Genomic DNA, 19,173 nt, shown 5'->3' with positions numbered 1-19,173 from the left:
TAGGGGTGCTCTCTATGTGGGCTACATGGGCCCTTCTGTTGTGGTAGACTGACTACTGTGGGTGTGCTGGTAGACATGGCTGGCCCCAGGTCCAGTTGGTTGCCAGATTCTGACTAGGGTAAAAGCTGTAGGCCACTGGTAGATAGGGCTGGGTCCTGGCATGAATGGCTGCACCAACTGGGAACTTCCATTCCTAGTACTGGTCTGCTGGTGGCAGGGCTGGGTTATGAACCAGCTGGATACAGAACCCTGGGTATTCCTGGGGCTAGTGCCGGCCCACTGGTGGGTGAGACAATGTCCTGTGGTGGCTGGCTGGAGGGTTAAAGGCCCCATAGCTGGTGTCAACCTGCTGCTGGGAGGGGCCAGATCCTAGGGTAGTTGACTGAGGGCACCAAAGTGTCCAGAAACTAATTTTGACCCACTGATGGGCAGGACAGTGTTCAGCAGATCTTGAGTCTGGTGCTGGTGCCAACCTGCTGGTGGGTGGGTCAGGTTGAAACAGGTGGTTGTAAGGCTGCAGTGGTCCTGGGCTTGCATCTGCCTGTTGTTGGGTGGGCCAGGGCCCAGGGTGACCTGAGGCTGGTGTCATCCTACTGTTGGGTGGAACCATGTCCCAGGGCAGCTGGAGCTCAGAGCAGCCGACTTGATGATGAGTGAGATTTTATCCCCACACAGATAGCTGTTTGGCCTTTGGCTTCCCAGAACTGGTGCTGACTGGCTGAGTCCCAGTGGTTAAAAGCTAGAGGGAATATTCCAAAATGGTACTGGTCAGAACCACCAGTGTCCTTGTAGTAGATAGAGTCCCAGGTGTCTCCTACTTCTCTTGGAAGCTCTCCAAGAAGAGCAAATGGGTCCTTTCAAATTACTGCTTTTGCCCTGGGTCCCAGAGCATGTGATTTTGTATGAACCCTTTAAATATGGTGTCTCTATTTCTACAGCCCTCTGTCTCTCCCAAAAGTAAGCCCCATTGCTCTTCAAAGCCAAACATTCTGGGGGTTTGTCTTCCAAGTGTAGGACCCCTGGACTGAGAAGCCCATATGGAGTTTGGGAGCCCAATGTTGGGCTTGGATCCCTTGCTCCTTGGGGAGAAACTCTGCAATTGTAAATATCCTCCCTTTTCTGGGTCACCTACCTAGGGGTATGGGTCTTGATTACAGTGCATCTCTGTCCCTTCTATCCATATCATTGTGGTTCATTTTTCATAGCTTTAATTGTATAAAATATTCTCTGCTAGTCTTCATGTTGTTCTCATCAATACTTGCTCTGTAAATAGTTGTAATTTTGGTGTGCCCATAGAAGGAGGTGAGCTCAGGGTCTTCTTACTCTACCATCTTGGTCACTTCTCTTTAAGATAGCTTTACATCACAAAATAACTAAACTGAGATGTAGATAAGCCTTAATGACAATCAGAATGGAAGTCATTTTAGTCCTGTTTGCTTTTTTTTGTTTTTATAGATGTTGATTGTCTTTACATATAATATACAATCAGTTACTTCAGAAGAAAAAAATGTAAAATTCCCTAAACAATAGTTTAATTTAGCATTGAATTCCAGAATAATTTTTCTTAGCTCAGAACAGTCATCAATGTGCAACATGTGGGTATCAATGATGCCAATCAATCAATAGACACTTGTTGAGTGCTTGTGACATGATGAAATAGTCCTCTGAATGGAAGAGAGTAAGTGGACATGCATAGAATATGTTAATATAAAATTTAAAGGGCAAGAAATACTGATGATACAAATTAAGAATACAAGCCAGCATATGGTACAACATATGATAAAATCCAAAGGAGGAAATTCTGTAGGGTAAAGGGAGAAATGATTACTGTGGATCTTAGTACAAAATTCTAGAACCAGAGCAATAAAGTTCACTTCCACCAATTATAAAATAGAGCCATAAGCTCAATCTTTCCAACAAGTTTCCTTAAAGGCCCATTATCAACAAACAGGATTCTAGATAAACTGCATTTCTCTATTCCTACATGTTAAGCCCCCTAATTTTGCTATCTTTACAGTTTGTTTGCCTTACCAAGGTCTTTGTATTTTGCTATAATTGAGATTTTTATGACAATGAATAATAAAATTGGGAAAACTTCTATGAAAGCCCTTGTAAATGACTGAAAGAGGGTGTAGTAGTGGCTTTGGATGCCACAACTTAAATAATTCACTGGACTTTGTCTGGGAGGAAACTTTTAATAATGAATTAATTTCTTGACATTTTAAATTCATCTCATATATACTGTGCTAAAATACAAATGCATCAACTTTTATGGAGTTTTATTCTTTTATAAGTATATGTTTTGGTATTAATAAACTAAATACAGTTTTAAATTTTAATTATAAAAATGAGAGCACATAAGGATAAATTGATCCAAGCTCCTATGATACCCAGTATTTAGCAAGTTTTGTATATATAAATACTGAAGTGCAATATTCAGATGATTTCCAATAGGAAAATCTGAATGAATTACTGGCGGGTCTGTGCAGGAGGTCGGGGGAAACATTTCACACAGCACACCTGGTCATGATGAGTCATGTGATAAATAAATGATCAAATGTGTATACAGGGATTAAGAATTTATACACTGATCACCTCAGAACTTCTGACCCTTCTGATATGCTTTATTAAGTCCAAGTCCCTGGGCTGGCTCTAAAGCTTTGCCTAGCAGTCCATTTCTTCAGCAACTCAGGACTGATATGGAAGCTTAAATTCTACATAAATCTAAATTAATCTCCAGCTCTAATCCCTAAGTGGTTGATATACAACTTGGGAATTTCAACATGTTTAACAAGTGTTCAGAAGCCACACAAATCCTAGTTTACCTGCCTGTCACCTTTCCTCTTCTCAACAGAGTTTTTTTCTACAAATCGATTTTCAAGATGAAAATTAACTGCTTCTACAGATCATCGGATGGCCCTCAAGCATGCCACGGACCTCCACGGAGGTCCATGAAGCTGCTCCCTCACTGCTGTGCAACGAAGCTGTTCTCTGATTCCTTCAGCTCTTGTCTGAATGCCCATTCCCCCTTGTTTTCACTAAGCATTGTGCTCTCCTGTATTCTGTCTTGGAAAAGGACCTGAAACTAAATCACACTGAGGTACAAATGACCTAAATGTAATTTCCATTTTAACACAAGATCCAGAGTTTTGAAAAAGTAATCAAGTTGTAACCATGACATTTCAGGCATCCTATTCTAGGATTTATTGTCTTCTTCAGATCATACTTCATTGTCATATATACAGGTTGTCATATATACATATATATGACATATGTATAATTGTCATATATACAGGTTGATGGTTATATATTATTCTAACCTAATGGCTTATTATTCTAAACTAATGGCTTAGGTTAGAATTTGATCTTTTATTACTCTATTCCTTTTTCTCCAAATCTATACTTTGATTTGATTGTTAATTAGGGAGGCCTTTAGGCCTGGTTGCTATGTGCATTTCTCATACTACTCCAAGACTGTAGAATTAGGAAAGATAACCAGTAATACAATTCTTAAACCAGGCTTTACCTTCATGCAGTCTTCTGGTCAATGAGTTCAGCAGTTAGCTGGTCAACAGTTAGTTCCTAAATGCCTTCTAAGAGCTAGGTGCTGAACAAATGCATTGCTAGTTTTGATTGTAATAGTTATGGGGCAGGAGAGGACTGAGATGGAAAGAAGGAACTTTTATTTTTGCTGAAAATGTCTTTTCATAAAGTGTTTTTTGTTTATTTGTTTGTTTGTTTTAGCTGAGTTGATGTCAGGGGTAACTCCCTAGACAAAACAAACCTTGCTGAAATTAATAGATGTATTTCCAGTCTCTAATAGTGACCAACTAGATGTGCAGTCCTCTAACATCTGCATGTTTGAAATCATCATGCAAGATTGGAAAACCTTTTCTTTGTTTCAACAACTAAAAAGACCTGTGTAATATGCAAAGTTATAAGAGAGCAACAACTCAGAATGCTATCTACCACAGTAATCACAAACTTGTCTATTCATTTCCATGCTACTGCTCACCGAAGAATTCATTAAGACCAAGGCAAGAGACAATAATATATGAGGCATTTTGCAGAGCTGAGGCCAAGAAAGCATATGAGGATAGTGACTTTTTGAAGACTGAATATCTGAAATGTCTTTATTTCATTCTCTTCTCAACTTGATTAGTTTGATGCATCATTAAATTCTTGATTGGAAATTATTTTCTCCTCAATATTTTGCTGCTAAAAAGTCAGGTGTCATTCCATTTTCTATTCCGGTGGGTATAAACTTTCTGTCAGTCTCTCTCTCTTTCTCTCTCTCTTTTATCATCATCATCATCTTTCTGTCTCTGGTTTTATACAAATTAATGATAATGGTGTCTCAATGCATTTTTTATTCATTAAAATGACCATTAGTGGAAGCTTTTGATATACAAAGTTATATCTTTCAGTTCTGAGAATTTTTTGGTATTTCATTGATAATTTTTTACATTTATTCTGTATTTTTCTTTCTGGATTTCTGCTTAGTTATATATTGGACTTGGTAAATTGATCCTCCAGTTTGTTTTCTTTTCTCTGTGATTTACTTGCTCATTTTTCTATTCTACTTTCTGCATGATTTCCTCTAATATTATCTTGTAATCCTCACAAGGATTTTAAAACAATTTTAAAACTTCAGATATCATATTTTTAATTTCCAAGAGCTCGTATTTGTTATATGATTGTTTCATTTTTTTAAGTGTTTTGTTCTTACTTACAATCTTAAATCTATGACAATATTAATCGTCCTTTTTGATTTTCTTCTGTTCTCTATATTGCCTCCATTTCCTCCAAATGCTTATTGACTACTTGTTGTTGGGATTTTTTTTTTTTTTTGGTTGTTGTTGTTTGCCTGCTTATTTTGGTCTTTCTCTTTCATATTAAAGGCATTCAAAAGTGACTAATATCATTGGAAGTCCCTTTTACTTAACTGTGATGCAGTACAATCTGATTGGAAGCTTTATGTGTGGCAAGATTTTATAAAATTGTGGGTTTCTTTTGGGCATTTCATTAGGGCTCCCAAATATCAATACATTTAGCATTCTTCCCTTGGGCTAATTTGTCCAAGTAACAATGTTCCAATCATGCCTGTGGCATTAAACCTGGCTTCCAGCATTCTGGAAGTTAAATGGAGGAAATGAGCTGGGAATCTCACTGTTCAGTATATAGGCTGTTACTTAGTCCCCCTGTTTCACCTGATCAAATTTAGAGCCATTTTCATTCAATATCTCAAGGAAAATAAACTATTGTATACTTCTAGAGTTATTTGTCCCTTCCAAATTTATTCTTACTAAATAATAGAGTTTTAGATGAGCACATGGCTACCCAGCTAGAAACTACATTTTTCAAATTCCTCACAACTAAGTTTCTGAGTGATTATTAGGTTCCTACAATTAGAGTCACTCGTTCAAGATTTGAATGTCAGAAGTTAAGTTGATTCCATTTTCTTTTGGCAACTGACTATTAACCCTGGCTATCAGATTAGAATTTTGCAGAAGAAGGCTCCAGTTTCTAGTTTCCTGAGTATCAGGAAAATGGCCCAGTAGTGGTGACTTTTTCACCCAACCTCCTAATCGCTGGAATGAACATTTAGGCAACCACTTTTCAGCTTCCTGAGATTCAAAGCTTAGTATGGCTGTGGCCATGGCTCCAGACCTAGAACATTATAACTCCAGTAGTGACATCAGAGGCTTAACTAGCCAGTTTTATATTTGCTGGCATCACTTCAAGATACCCAGTTTAGAATCTGCTCTTTTTCCCCCTTTCATGGTTCTGTAAGCATATCATTCACTGTATTAAATCTTTTCCATCTTAAAATACTTGGGGTTGTTTCTACTTCTTGTACTTTTTCTGAAATTTCTCTCAGTTATGTGTTGGACTTTGTAAATTAATCCTCTAATTAGTTTCTCTCTTTTTCTGAATAGGCTGATATTTAGAGTTAGAGTATATAAGCTTGTTTCTTATCTGTACCTTCCTCTGTAAGACTTGAGATGTCATTGTTCCCCTCTGTACTAAGCCAAATACCACTAAAGTATACACTTTTCATCTTGCTCTCTTTCATTTTTAACTCCTTTTCCCTTCTTTGTATGTATATGTTGAGAGAGGATTATACTTGCTTTATATTTTTACTATCATTTTCCTACTATTTCAGAAAAGATTAATGAAAACCCAGGTGTTCAATCTGCAACGTTAAATTAGAATTTTCTACTGTTGCTAATTACCTGAATATCTTTTTGCTAAGGAATGCATTTGGACTCTGTTATGATGGCATTAGACACTATGTCTTTGAGTGATGGAGAAGGATAACAGCTCTGAGAAAAGAAAATGAAAAAAAGATAAAAATTCTTTGTGGTTTTCTAAGTGTTCTGTAGTTCTCAGTTTTTCCTATTCACCTTCTTCTTTCCATCTGAGTGGAATAAAATAAGTTCTGCTCTGTATTTCTGCTTTATGCTTCACTGCTCCAAAATCTGATACAGTTTGAAGATAGGCCCAATAAAACTATAGTTATTGAGTCAGACAGCCTAAAATCCCTTGAAATTCAATGATTCATTCTTTGGAAATAACACACCTGTCCAAATAAGGAAAATAAGAATCTGGCTTATTATGAAATAAACAGAAGGAGCTCACCAAATCTGTATGCATTTTAACGTTACAAACATTTTAAGTTACAGATTTTGTAGCAATTTTATAGAATCATGTTTGTGGGTTTTAAAATTCAAGTTAATGGACAAGTTTTCAAAAAGGGACAGTTTCCCTATATGTCCCTGAGAAGTATAAGGAAGAGAGGCATAGAGGCTCTCTGTGACACCCTGGCTCATTTCTTTTTGCAACCACCTTGTTTTAAGTATTGATAGCAAAGTATGCTTACTATAAATTCCACAGTCTGTGTGCCTGGTGCTTGCTAGGGAGTGCACATTCTGGTATGTGTTTCTTATTTGGATGGCAAAACAAACGCTTCTTAAATTCTTAATTTTATAGAACTACCATACGACCCAGCAATCCCACTACTGGGCATATACCCTGAGAAAACCATAGTTCAAAAAGAGTCATGTACCAAAATATTCATTGCAGCTCTATTTACAATAGCCAGGACATAGAAGCAACCTAAATGTCCATCGACAGATGAATGGATAAAGAAGATGTGGCACATATATACAATGGAATATTACTCAGCCATAAAAAGAAATGAAATGGAGGTATTTGTAATGAGGTGGATGGAGTTAGAGTCTGTCATACAGAGTGAAGTAAGTCAGAAAGAGAAAAACAAATACAGTATGCTAACACATATATACGGAATCTAAGGAAAAAAAAAAAAAAGGTCATGAAGAACCTAGTGGCAAGACGGGAATAAAGACACAGACCTACTAGAGAAGGGACCTGAGGATATGGGGAGGGGGTGGGGTGAGATGTGACAGGGTGAGAGAGTGTCATGGACATATATACACTACCAAATGTAAAATAGATAGCTAGTGGGAAGCAGCCGCATAGCACAGGGAGATCAGCTCTGTGCTTTGTGACCACCTAGAGGGGTGGGATGGGGAGGGTGGGAGGGAGGGAGATGCAAGAGGGAAGAGATGTGGGAACATATTTTATATGTATAACTGATTCACTTTGTTATAAAGCAGAAGCTAACACACCATTGTAAGGCAATTATACTTCAATAAAGATGTTAAAAAAAAAAACAAAAAAAAATTCTTAATTTTAGGATACTGAATAGCTAAAGGTAATTCTGCTACATTGGTTTCTGTGGACATTGTCAATTTTCAGCTTTAATAGCCTAAAACCTCCATTTAACACACTAAAAACCAAAGAGAGTTAAAATTAAAAACACTAAGAAGAGTTACATGTCTACAGGCAAAATTTCAAAAAGAGGTGGCAAATGAGAGATTAGAAAAGATAACTGTAATCAGTTCTTAATAATTAAATAATTTCTTCACATTTTTTATTCCTTTGATCAAAATTATTTTTAAAAAATAAGTCCAATATCACACTAGTCTTTCTGTATAAAAGACAAAGGGTGGAGTGGAAGGAAAAAAAATATGCACATTTTTAAAATGAACAATACTTCATTGACTTCATTATTAAAATATTAGATGCGAAACAATTTTAAAGAATTCTGTGTTCTCTATTTGATGTATTCCTGAACCAATCATAAGTAGAATCAGCCTAGATCATTGTAAGGAGGACATAGAAAGTTATAATGACTTCAGTCCCAAAGAAGGCAAATCAGCCTGAAGAAAATATTTAGGAGCTAGAAATAAAAATAGTGAGCTTTTTTCTTTTCTTCAAGAGTTTAACCCTTCTCCTCCTCATTCTTCCATATTTTTCTTTTAAAGTTTTCACATTTTAGTAACATTACATTCCCCATGTTATCACCACAGAATATAAATTCAGGTTAGATGAGAGAACTTCACAAATGCAATAACGTATTCTGTAGTATACCAAAGTTTGTATAAAATGTCTGACCAAATCAACTTGCTCAAAAATCATTAATCACTTCCATTATAGATAATTTATTTAGTTTAACATTTAAAATTCTTAGAAAATAAACATACCATACACACTTTAAAAAGTGTTTTCCATTTATCTTTTCATTAGCACTTAAAATACATATTTCTGCTTGAAGATGACATTTAAAAATTATTCTAAAACAGCAGCAGCAAATAAAATTCTTCAATAACAAAAGAGCAAAACTAGGATCCATAATTAAGTTATTCTCATATTTAAAGTATGATCCTGAAATAAATACTACTTCTAAGCAGCTCTGTTATCAGCTTTTCATGTTTGGTTTAAACGCACACAACTTGTCAGTGTGGGGAGGCTTATATTATAATATTATATTCTATGCATTGTTCTGAAAGGGTTCTTCAAGAGCCAACCAGTCCTAAAACCTGAAGACCATAAAGCAAATAGGATTCCTATGTAACATCAAAAGCCTGTGATATTTTGTAACAGCTAGGAGTATTTTACGATTGGCTCGTTCTCTTCTTTAGAACTAATTTCATGAGGAGAGCTTAAGAAGGTGGACATTTTACCATTATCATGTGCATGTAAAAGTGACATGTTTCTTTTGTGCTAATTTGACTCCTCTGAATGACATAGTTAATGAGCTAGTCACCAATAATTTCGTGACCAGGCAAATGAAACCTGCAAAAAAAGAAACCAGTTTCAAATTAACATGTTATTGTCTCACCCACTCAACAATTTATTTTCAACATAAATATATAACCTCATTAGTGCATACATTTAGTTTACATACTGTCGTTTTGTATGAAATACTTTAGTTCTCTCTTAGTCTCTTTAAAACAAAAAACAAAAAAAAACCTCAATATGAGATGTCTGACTAAAGCAAGCACTATCAACCAGACCAAGACAGCATCTCTTCTAAGGTTTAGCTTTTGGCCAGAATTCCTGATACATAGAATAGTCCATACCAGGAGTCATTGCTCCTGCAACAAAGCCTTGGGTTGCCAGGCACATGTGAATCAGGTGAATGGACATTTTAGTATTTTCCCTTCTCTTCAATTTATATAATTCATACACAATGATTGCTACAAAACCTGCCATTCCAATGGGGACAAATGGTGCCCCTCTGGCTATTCAAATAAATTTACATCCATGATCTTCATCAAATGAAGAAAGAGAAACATCTGTGTAGGTAGACAGTGATTGAAGACTCTTTTGAGAACTACAGGACTTCTTTAAGTCACTTAAATTCTCTGGTTCTGTTCTCCAGAAGAGATCACATCTTGGATCACAAATCAAGCCTTGGAAAATTTAAGAAAATTGAAATCTTATCAATCATCTTTTCCAACCACAATGCTATGAGATTAGAAATCAATTACAGGAAAAAACTGTAAAAGCCACAAATACATGGAGGCTGAACAGTGTGCTGCTAAATAACCAAGAGATCACTGAAGACATCAAAGAAGAAATAAACAAATACATAGAAACAAAATACAATGAAAACGTGATGATCCTAAGCCTATAGGATGCAGGGAGAGGACTGGGGTTGGCTGTGTGAACACAGCCTGAAGGGGCTAGTGCACCACAGCCAGCCGGGAGGGAGTCCAAGAAAAAGTCTGGAGCTGCCAAAGAGGAAAGAGACTTTTTTTGCCTCTTTGTTTCCTGGTAAACGAGGAGAGGGGATTAAGAGCGACACTTAAAGGAGCTCCAGAGATGGGCGTGAGCCACGGCTATCAGCACGGACCCCAGAGACGGGCATGAGACACTAAGGCTGCAGCTGCAGCCACCAAGAAGCCTGTGTGCAAGCACAAGTAACTATCCACATCGCCTCTCCTGGGAGCCTGTGCAGCCCGCCACTGCAGGGTCCCGTGATCCAGGGACAACTTCCCCGGGAGAACACACGGTGTGCCTCATGCTGGTTCAACGTCACACTGGCCTCTGCCACCACAGGCTCGTCCTGCATTCTGTATCCCTCCCTCCCCCCGGCCTGAATGAGCCAGAGCCCCCAAATCAGCTGCTCCTTTAACCCCATCCTGTCTGAGCAAAGAAGAGACGCCCTCAGGCGACCTACAAGCAGAGGCGGGGCCAAATCCAAAGCTGAACTCCAGGAGCTGTGCGAACAAAGAAGAGAAAGGGAAATTTCTCCCAGCAGGCTGAGGAGCAGTGAATTAAATCTACACAATCAACTTGATGTACCCTGCATCTGTGGAATACCTGAATAGACAGCAAATTATCCCAAATTGAGTAGGTGGACTTTTCCCCTTTTTCTCTTTTTGTGAGTGTGTATGTGTATACTTCTGTGTGTGATTTTGTCTGTATAGCTTTGCCTTTACCATTTATCCTAGGGTTCTGTCTGTCCTCTTTTTTTTAAATTTTTATTTTTAGTATAGTTTTTAGCACTTGTTATCATTGGTGGATTTGTTATTTTGGTTTGGTTGCTCTCTTCTATCTTTCTTTCTTTCTTTTTAATTTTAATTTTATTAAATAATTATTTTTTATTTTAATAAATTTATTTTATTTTATTTTACTTTCTTTTCTTTTCTTTAATCTTTTTTCTTTCTTTATTTTTTTCTCCTTTTATTCTGAGCTGTGTGGATTACAGGCTCTTGGTGCTCCAGCCAGACATCAGGGCTGTTCCTCTGAGGTGGGAAAGCCAAGTTCAGGACACTGGTCCACAAGAGACCGCCCAGCTCCACGTAATATCAAACAGTGAAAATCTCCCAGAGATTTCCATCTCAACGCCAGGACCCAGCTCCACTCAACGACCAGCAAGATACAGTGCTGGACACCCTATGCCGAACAACTAGCAAGACAGAAACACAACCCCGTCCATTAGCAGAGAGGCTACCTAAAATCATAATAAGGCCACAGACACCCCAAAACACACCACCAGACTTGGACCTGCCCACCAGAAAGACAAGATCCAGCCTCATCCACCAGAACACAGGCACTAGTCCCCTCCACCAGGAAGCCTACACAACCCACTGAACCAACCTTAGCCACTGGGGACAGACACCAAAAACAATGGGAACTAAGAACCTGCAGGCTGTGAAAAGGAGACCTCAAACACAGTAAGTTAAGCAAAATGAGAAGACAGAGAAACACACAGCAGATGAAGGAGCAAGGCAAAAACCCACCAGACCTAACAAATGAAGAGGAAATAGGCAGTCTACCTGAAAAAGAATTGAGAATAATGATAGTAAAGATGATCTAAAATCTTGGAAATAGAATGGAGAAAATACAAGAAACGTTTAACAAGGACCAGAAGAACTAAGCAGCAAACAAACAGTGAATGAACACAATAAAGGAAATTAAAAATTCTCTAGACGGGATCAATAGCAGAATAACTGGGGCAGAAGAACAGATAAGCGACCTGGAACATAAAATAGTGGAAATAATTACTGCAGAGCAGAATGAAGAAAAAAGAATGAAAAGAATTGAGGACAGTCTCAGAGACCTCTGGGACAACATTAAACACACCAACATTCGAATTATAGGGGTCCCAGAAGAAAAAGAGAAAAAAACAGGACTGAGAAAATATTTGAAGAGATTATAGTTGAAAAATTCCCTAATATGGGAAAGGAAATAGTTAATCAAGTCCTGGAAGCACAGAGAGTCCCATACAGGATAAATCCAAGGAGAAACATGACAAGACATGTAAAAATCAAATTATCAAAAATTCAATAAAAAGAAAAAATATTAAAAGCAGCAAGGGAAAACAACAAATAACATAAAAGGGAATCCCCATAAGGTTAACAGCTGATCTTTCAGCAGAAACGCTGCAAGGCAGAAGGCAGTGGCAGGACATATTTAAAGTAATGAAAGGGAAAAACCTACAACCAAGATTACTCTACCAAGCAAGGATCTCGTTCAGATTTGTTGGAGAAATTAAAACCTTTACAGACAAGCAAAAGCTAAGAGAATTCAGTACCACAAAACCAGTTTTACAACAAATGCTAAAGGAACTTCTCTAGGCAGGAAACACAAGAGAAGGAAAAGACCTAAAATAACAAACCCAAAACAATTAACAAAATGGTAATAGGAACATAGATATTGATAATTACCTTAAATGTAAATGGATTAAATGCTCCAACCAAAAGATAGACTGGTTGAATGGATACAAAAACAAGACCGTATATATGCTGTCTACAGGAGACCCACTTCAGACCTAGGGACACATACAGACTGAAAGTGAGGGGATGGAAAAAGATATTCCATGCAAATGGAAATCAAAACAAACCTGGAGTAGCAATTCTCCTACCAGACAACATAGACTTTAAAAGAAAGACTATTACAAGAGACAAAAGAGGACACTACATAATGATCAGGGGATCAATCCAAGAAGAAGATGTAACAATTGTAAATATTTATGCACCCAACATAGGAGCACCTCAGTACGTAAGGCAAATACTAAGAGCCATAAAAGGGGAAATCCACAGTAACACAATCATAGTAGGGGATTTTAACACCCCACTTTCACCAATGGACAGTTCATCCAAAATGAAAATAAATAAGGAAACACAAGCTTTAAATGATACTTTAAACAAGATGGGCCTAATTGATATTTATATGTCATTCCATCCAAAAACAACAGAATACACATTCTTCTCAAGTGCTCATGGAACATTCTCCAGGATAGATCATATCTTGGATCATAAATCAAGCCTTGGTAAATTTAAGAAAATTGAAATCATATCAAGTATCTTTTCCGACCACAATGCTATGAGACTAGATATCAATTACAGGAAAAAATCTGTAAGAAATACAAACACATGGAGGCTAAACAATACACTACTTAGTAACCAAGGGATCACTGAAGAAATCAAAGAGGAAATCAAAAAATACCTAGAAAAAAATGACAGTGAAAACACGACGACCTAAAACCTATGAGATGCAGCAAAAGCAGTTCTAAGAGGGACGTTTATAGCAATACATTCCTACCTTAAGCAACAAGAAACGTCTCAGATAAACAACCTAAATTTACACCTTAAGCTATTACAGAAAGAAGAAAAAAAAACCTAAAAGTTAACAGAAGGAAAGAAATCATAAAGATGAGATCAGAAATAAATGAAAAGGAAATGAAGGAAATGATAGCAAAGATCAATAAAACTAAAAGCTGGTTCTTTGAGAAGATAAACAAAATTGATAAACCATTAGCCAGACTCATCAAGAAAAAAAGGGAGAAGACTCAAATCAATAGAATTAGAAATGAAAAAGGAGAAGTAAAAACTGACACTGCAGAAATACAAAGGATCATGGGAGATTACTACAAGCAACTATATGCCAATTAAATGGACAACCTGGAAGAAATGGACAGATTCTTAGAAATGCACAACGTTCCGAGACTGAAAAATGAAGAAATTGAAAATATGAACAGAACAATCACAAGCACTGAAATTGAAACTGTGATTAAAATCTTCCAACAAACAAAATCAAGGACCAGATGGCTTCACAGGCAACTTCTATCAAACATTTATAGAAGAGCTAACACCTATCCTTCTCAAACTCTTCTAAAATATAGCAGAGGGAGGAAAACTCCCAAGCTCATTCGACGAGGCCACCATCACAGTAATACCAAAACCAGACAAAGATGTGACAAACAAACAAAACTACAGGCCAATATCACTGATGAACATAGATGCAAAAATCCTCAACAAAATACTAGCAAACAGAATCCAACAGCACATTAAAAGGATCATACACCATAATCAAGTGGGGTTTTTCCCAGGAATGCAGGGATTCTTCAATACATGCAAATCCATCAATATGATACAACACATTAACAAATTGAAGGAGAAAAACCATATGATGATCTCAATAGATGCAGAGAAAGCTTTCAACAGAATGCAACACCCATTTATGATAAAAACCCTGTAGAAAGTAGGCATAGAGGGAACATTCTTCAACATAATAAAGGCCATATATGACAAACCCACAGCCAACATCATCCTCAATGGTGAAAAAATGAAACCATTTCCACTAAGATCAAGAACAAGACAAGGTTGTCCACTCTTCCCACTATTATTCAACATAGTTTTGGAAGTTTTAGCCACAACAACCAGAGAAGAAAAAGAAATAAAAGGAATCCAAATCTGAAAAGATGAAGTAAAGCTGTCACTGTTTGCAGATGACATGATACTATACAGAGATTCCTAAAGATGCCACCAGAAAACTACTAGAGCTAATCAATGAATTTGGTAAAGTAACAGGATACAAAATTAATACACAGAGATCTCTTGCATTCCTATACACTAAAGATGAAAAATCTGAAAGTGAAATTAAGAAAACACTCCCATTTACCACTGCAACAAAAAGAAAAAAATATCTAGGAAAGACCTACGTAAGGAGACAAAAGACCTGTATGCAGAACATTAAAAGACATGATGAAAGAAATTAAAGATTATACAAATAGAGGGAGAGATGTACCATGTTCTTTGATTGGAAGAATCAACATCGTGTAAATGACTCTACTACCCAAAGCAATCTACAGATTCAATGCAATCCCTATCAAACTACCATTGACATTTTTCACAGAACTAGAAGAAAAAATTTCACAATTTCTATGGAAACACAAAAGACCCCGAATAGCCAAAGCAATCTTGAGAAAGAAAAATGGAGCTGGAGGAATCAGGCTCCCTGACTTTAGACTATACTACAAAGCTACAGTAAACAAGACATTATGGTACTGGCACAAAAACAGATATATAGATCAATGGAACAGGATAGAATGCCCAGAGATAAACCCACGCAAATATGATTACCTTATCTTTGATAAAAGAGGCAAGAACATACAGTGGAGAATAGACAGCCTCTTCAATAAGTGGTGATGGAAAAACTGGACAGCTACATGAAAAAGAATGAATTTAGAACACTCCCTAACACTATACACAAAAATAAACTCCAAATGTATTAAAGACCTAAATGTAAGGCCAGACACTATAAAACTCTTAAAGGAAAACATAGTCAGAACACTCTATGACATAAATCTCAGCAAGATCCTTTTTGAGCCACCTCCTAGAGAAACTGAAATAAAAACAAAAATAAACAAATGGGACCTAATGAAGCTTAAATGCTTTTGCACAGCAAAGGAAACCATAAGACCAAAAGACAACCCTCAGAATGGGAGAAAATATTTGCAAATGAAGCAACTGAAAAAGGATTAATCTCCAAAATTTACAAGCAGCCCATGCAGCTCAATATCAAGTAAACAAACAACCCAATCCAAAAATGGGCAAAAGATCTAAATAGACATTTCTCCAAAGAAGACATACAGATGGCCAAAAATAACATGAAAAGATGCTCAAGAGAGCTAATTTTTAGAGAAATGCAAATCAAAACTACAACGAGGTATCACTTCACACCAGTCAGAATGGCCATCATCAAAAAATCTACAAACAATAAATGCTGGAGAGGGTGTGGAGAAAAGAGAACCCTCTTGCACTGTTGGTGGGAATGTAAATTGATACAACCACTATGGAGAACAGTATGGAGGTTCCTTTAAAAACAGAAAATAGAACTACCATAAGACCCAGCAATGCCACTACTGGGCATGTATGCTGAGAAAGCCATAATTCATAAAGAGTCATGTACCAAAATATTCATTGCGGCTCTATTTACAATAGTCAGGACACGGAAACAACCTAAGTGTCCATCAACAGATGAATGGTAAAGAAGATGTGGCACATATATACAGTGGAATATTACTCAGCCATAAAAAGAATCGAAATTGAGTTATTTGTAGTGAGGTGGATGGACCTAGAGTCTGTTACACAGAGTGAAGTAAGTCAGAAACAGAATAGTAAATACTATTTGCTAACATATATATATATAGAATCTAAAAAAAAAAAAAAAAGATCATGAAGAACCTAGGCACAAAACGGGAAGAAATACGCAGACCTACTAGAGCATGGACTTGAGGACACGCAGAGGGGGCAGTGTAAGCTGGGACAAAGTCAGAGATTGGCATGTACATATATACACTTCCAAACGTAGAATAGATAGCTAGTGGGAAACAGCCACATAGCACAGGGAGATCAGCTCAGTGCTTTGTGACCACCTGGAGGGGCAGGATAGTGAGGGCGAGAGGGAGGGAGATGCAAGAGGGAAGAGATATGGGGACTTATGTATATGTATAACTGATTCAATTTGTTATAAAGCAGAAACTAACTCAGCATTGTGAAGCAATTATACTCTCAAAAGATGTAAAAAATAAAAACAAACGAAGAAAAATCCAATACAAAAAACAAAGAATCTCATCACTTCAGGTAAGATTAGATGCAGATAGCAAATAAGTTCTTAGAAGTTTAGAATTTCAAATCAGAAACTGTGGCACTTGAGGCAGGATAATGCCAAGTTAATACACATTATCATATTGAAAATTTAAAAGAATTTGTGCTTATAATGCATGGTATATAGAAATTTATTTTTAAAATCCAATCAAACATCTCAGAATTTCAATTCATTTCTGGAGGTGAAAATCAGTGTCTCCTCAATAGGAATGTTTATTTGAACTGTTTCAAGGAATAAAACAATCTCTGAAAAAAAAAAACCTATGGGATACAGCAAAAGCAGTTCTAAGAGGGAAATTTATAGCAATTCAAGCTCATCTCAAGAAACAAGAAAAATCTGAAATAAACAATCTAACCTTACGCCTAAAGCAAATAGAAAAAGAAGAATAAAGAAAACCCAAATTTAGTTGATGGAAGGAAATCATAAAGATCAGAGCAGAAATAAATAAAATAGAAACAAAGAAATCAATAGCAAAGATCAATGAAACTAAAAGCTGGTTTTTTAAGAGGATAAACAAAATTGATAAGCCTTTAGCCAGACTCATCAAGAAAAAAAGGGAGCGGACTCAAATCAATAAATTTAGAAATGAAAAAGGAGAAGTTACAACAGACACTGTAGAAATACAAAAGATCATTAAGAGACTACTACACGCAATTATATGCCAATAAAATGGACAACCTGGGAGAAATGGACAAATTCTTGGAAAGGTACAACTTTCCAAGATTGAACCAGGAAGAATTAGAAAATATAAACAGACCAATCACAGGTAATGAAATTGAAACTGTAATTAAACATCTTCCAACAAACAAAAGTCCAGGACCAAAGGGCTTCACAGGTGAATTCTATCAAACATTTAGAGAACAGTTAACACCTATCCTTCTCAAACTCTTCCAAAAAATTGCACAGGGAGGAACACTCCCAAACTCGTTCTATGAAGCCACCATTACCCTGATACCAAAACCAGACACAGATGTCACAAAAAAAGAAAATTATAGACCAATATCACTGATGAACATACACACAAAAATCCTCAACAAAATACTAGCACGCAGAATCAAACAGCACGTTTAAAAAGATCATACACCATGTTCAAGTGGAATTTATCCCAGAGATGCAAGGATTCTTCAATATATGCAAAACAATCCATGTGATACACCATATTAACAAATTAAAGAATAAAAATCATATGATCATCTTGATAAATGCAGAAAAAGCTTCTGACAAAATTCAACACTGATTTATGATAAAAACTCTCCAGAAAGTGGGCATAGAGGGAACCTACCTCAACACGAGTCATATTTGACAAATCCACAGCAAACATCATTATCCATGGTGAAAATCTGAAAGCATCTCCTGTAAGATCAGGAACAACAGAAGGATGTCCACTCTCCCCACTATTATTGAACATTGTATTGGAAGTCCTAGCCACAGAACTGAGAGAAGAAAAAGAAATAAAAGGGATCCAAATTGGAAAAGAAGGAAAACTGTCACTGTTTGACAATGACATGATACTATACATAGAAATCTTAAAGATGCTATCAGAAAACTACTAGAACTAATCAATGAATTTGGTGATGTTGTGGGATACAAAATTAATTAATGTGGGATACAAAAAGAAATCTCTTGCATTCCTATACTCTAACAATGAAAGATCAGAAATAGAAATTAAGGAAACAATCCCATTTACCACTGCAAGAAAAAGAGTAAACTACCTAGGAATAAACCGACCTATGGAGGCAAAAGACCTGTACTCAGAAAACTATAAAACACTGATGAAAGAAATCAAAGATGACATAAACAGATGGAGAGATATACCATACTCCTGGACTGGAAGAATCAATATTGTGAAAATGACTATACTACCCAAAGCAATCTACAGGTTCAACACAATCCCACTCAAATTACCAATGGCATTTTTCACAGAACTAGAACAAGAACTTTTACAATTTGTATGGAAACACAAAAGACCCTGAATAGCAAAAGCAATCTTAAGAAAGAAAAACGGAGCTGGAGGAAGCAGGCTCCCTGACTTCAAACTATACTACTAAGCTACAGTAATCAAGACAGTATGGTACTGGCACAAAAAAAGAAATATAGATCAATAGAACAGGATGGAAATCCCCAAGATAAACCCATGCACCTATGGTCACCTTATCTTTGATAAAAGAGGCAAGAATATACAGTGGAGAAAAGACAGCCTCTTCAATAAGTGGTGCTGGGAAAACTGGACAGCTACATGTAAAAGAATGAAATTAGAACACTCCCTAACACCATACACAAAAATAAACTCAAAATGGATTAAAGACCTAAATGTAAATCCAGACACTATAAAACAGAGGAAAACTTAGGCTGAACACTCTATGGCATAAATCACAGCAAGATCCTTTTTGACCTACCTCCTAG

At 36.6% G+C, this 19,173-nt stretch overlaps 1 protein-coding gene and 1 pseudogene across 1 annotated transcript in view; both read right to left on the bottom strand.

The window, feature by feature from the left end:
* GUCY1A2 (guanylate cyclase 1 soluble subunit alpha 2) overlaps window positions 1-19,173 on the bottom strand; it is a 428,733-nt gene that overhangs the window by 9,202 nt on the left and 400,358 nt on the right. The window lies entirely within an intron of this gene.
* Window positions 9,400-10,444, bottom strand: LOC103006018 (HIG1 domain family member 1A, mitochondrial-like; annotated as a pseudogene).

The sequence above is a fragment of the Balaenoptera acutorostrata genome, chromosome 9 (genome assembly GCF_949987535.1).
Source record: "Balaenoptera acutorostrata chromosome 9, mBalAcu1.1, whole genome shotgun sequence".
Classification (NCBI taxonomy): domain Eukaryota; kingdom Metazoa; phylum Chordata; class Mammalia; order Artiodactyla; family Balaenopteridae; genus Balaenoptera; species Balaenoptera acutorostrata.
The sequence above is the reverse complement of the archived record's forward strand: the minus strand, read 5'-3'. Positions and strand labels throughout refer to the sequence as shown.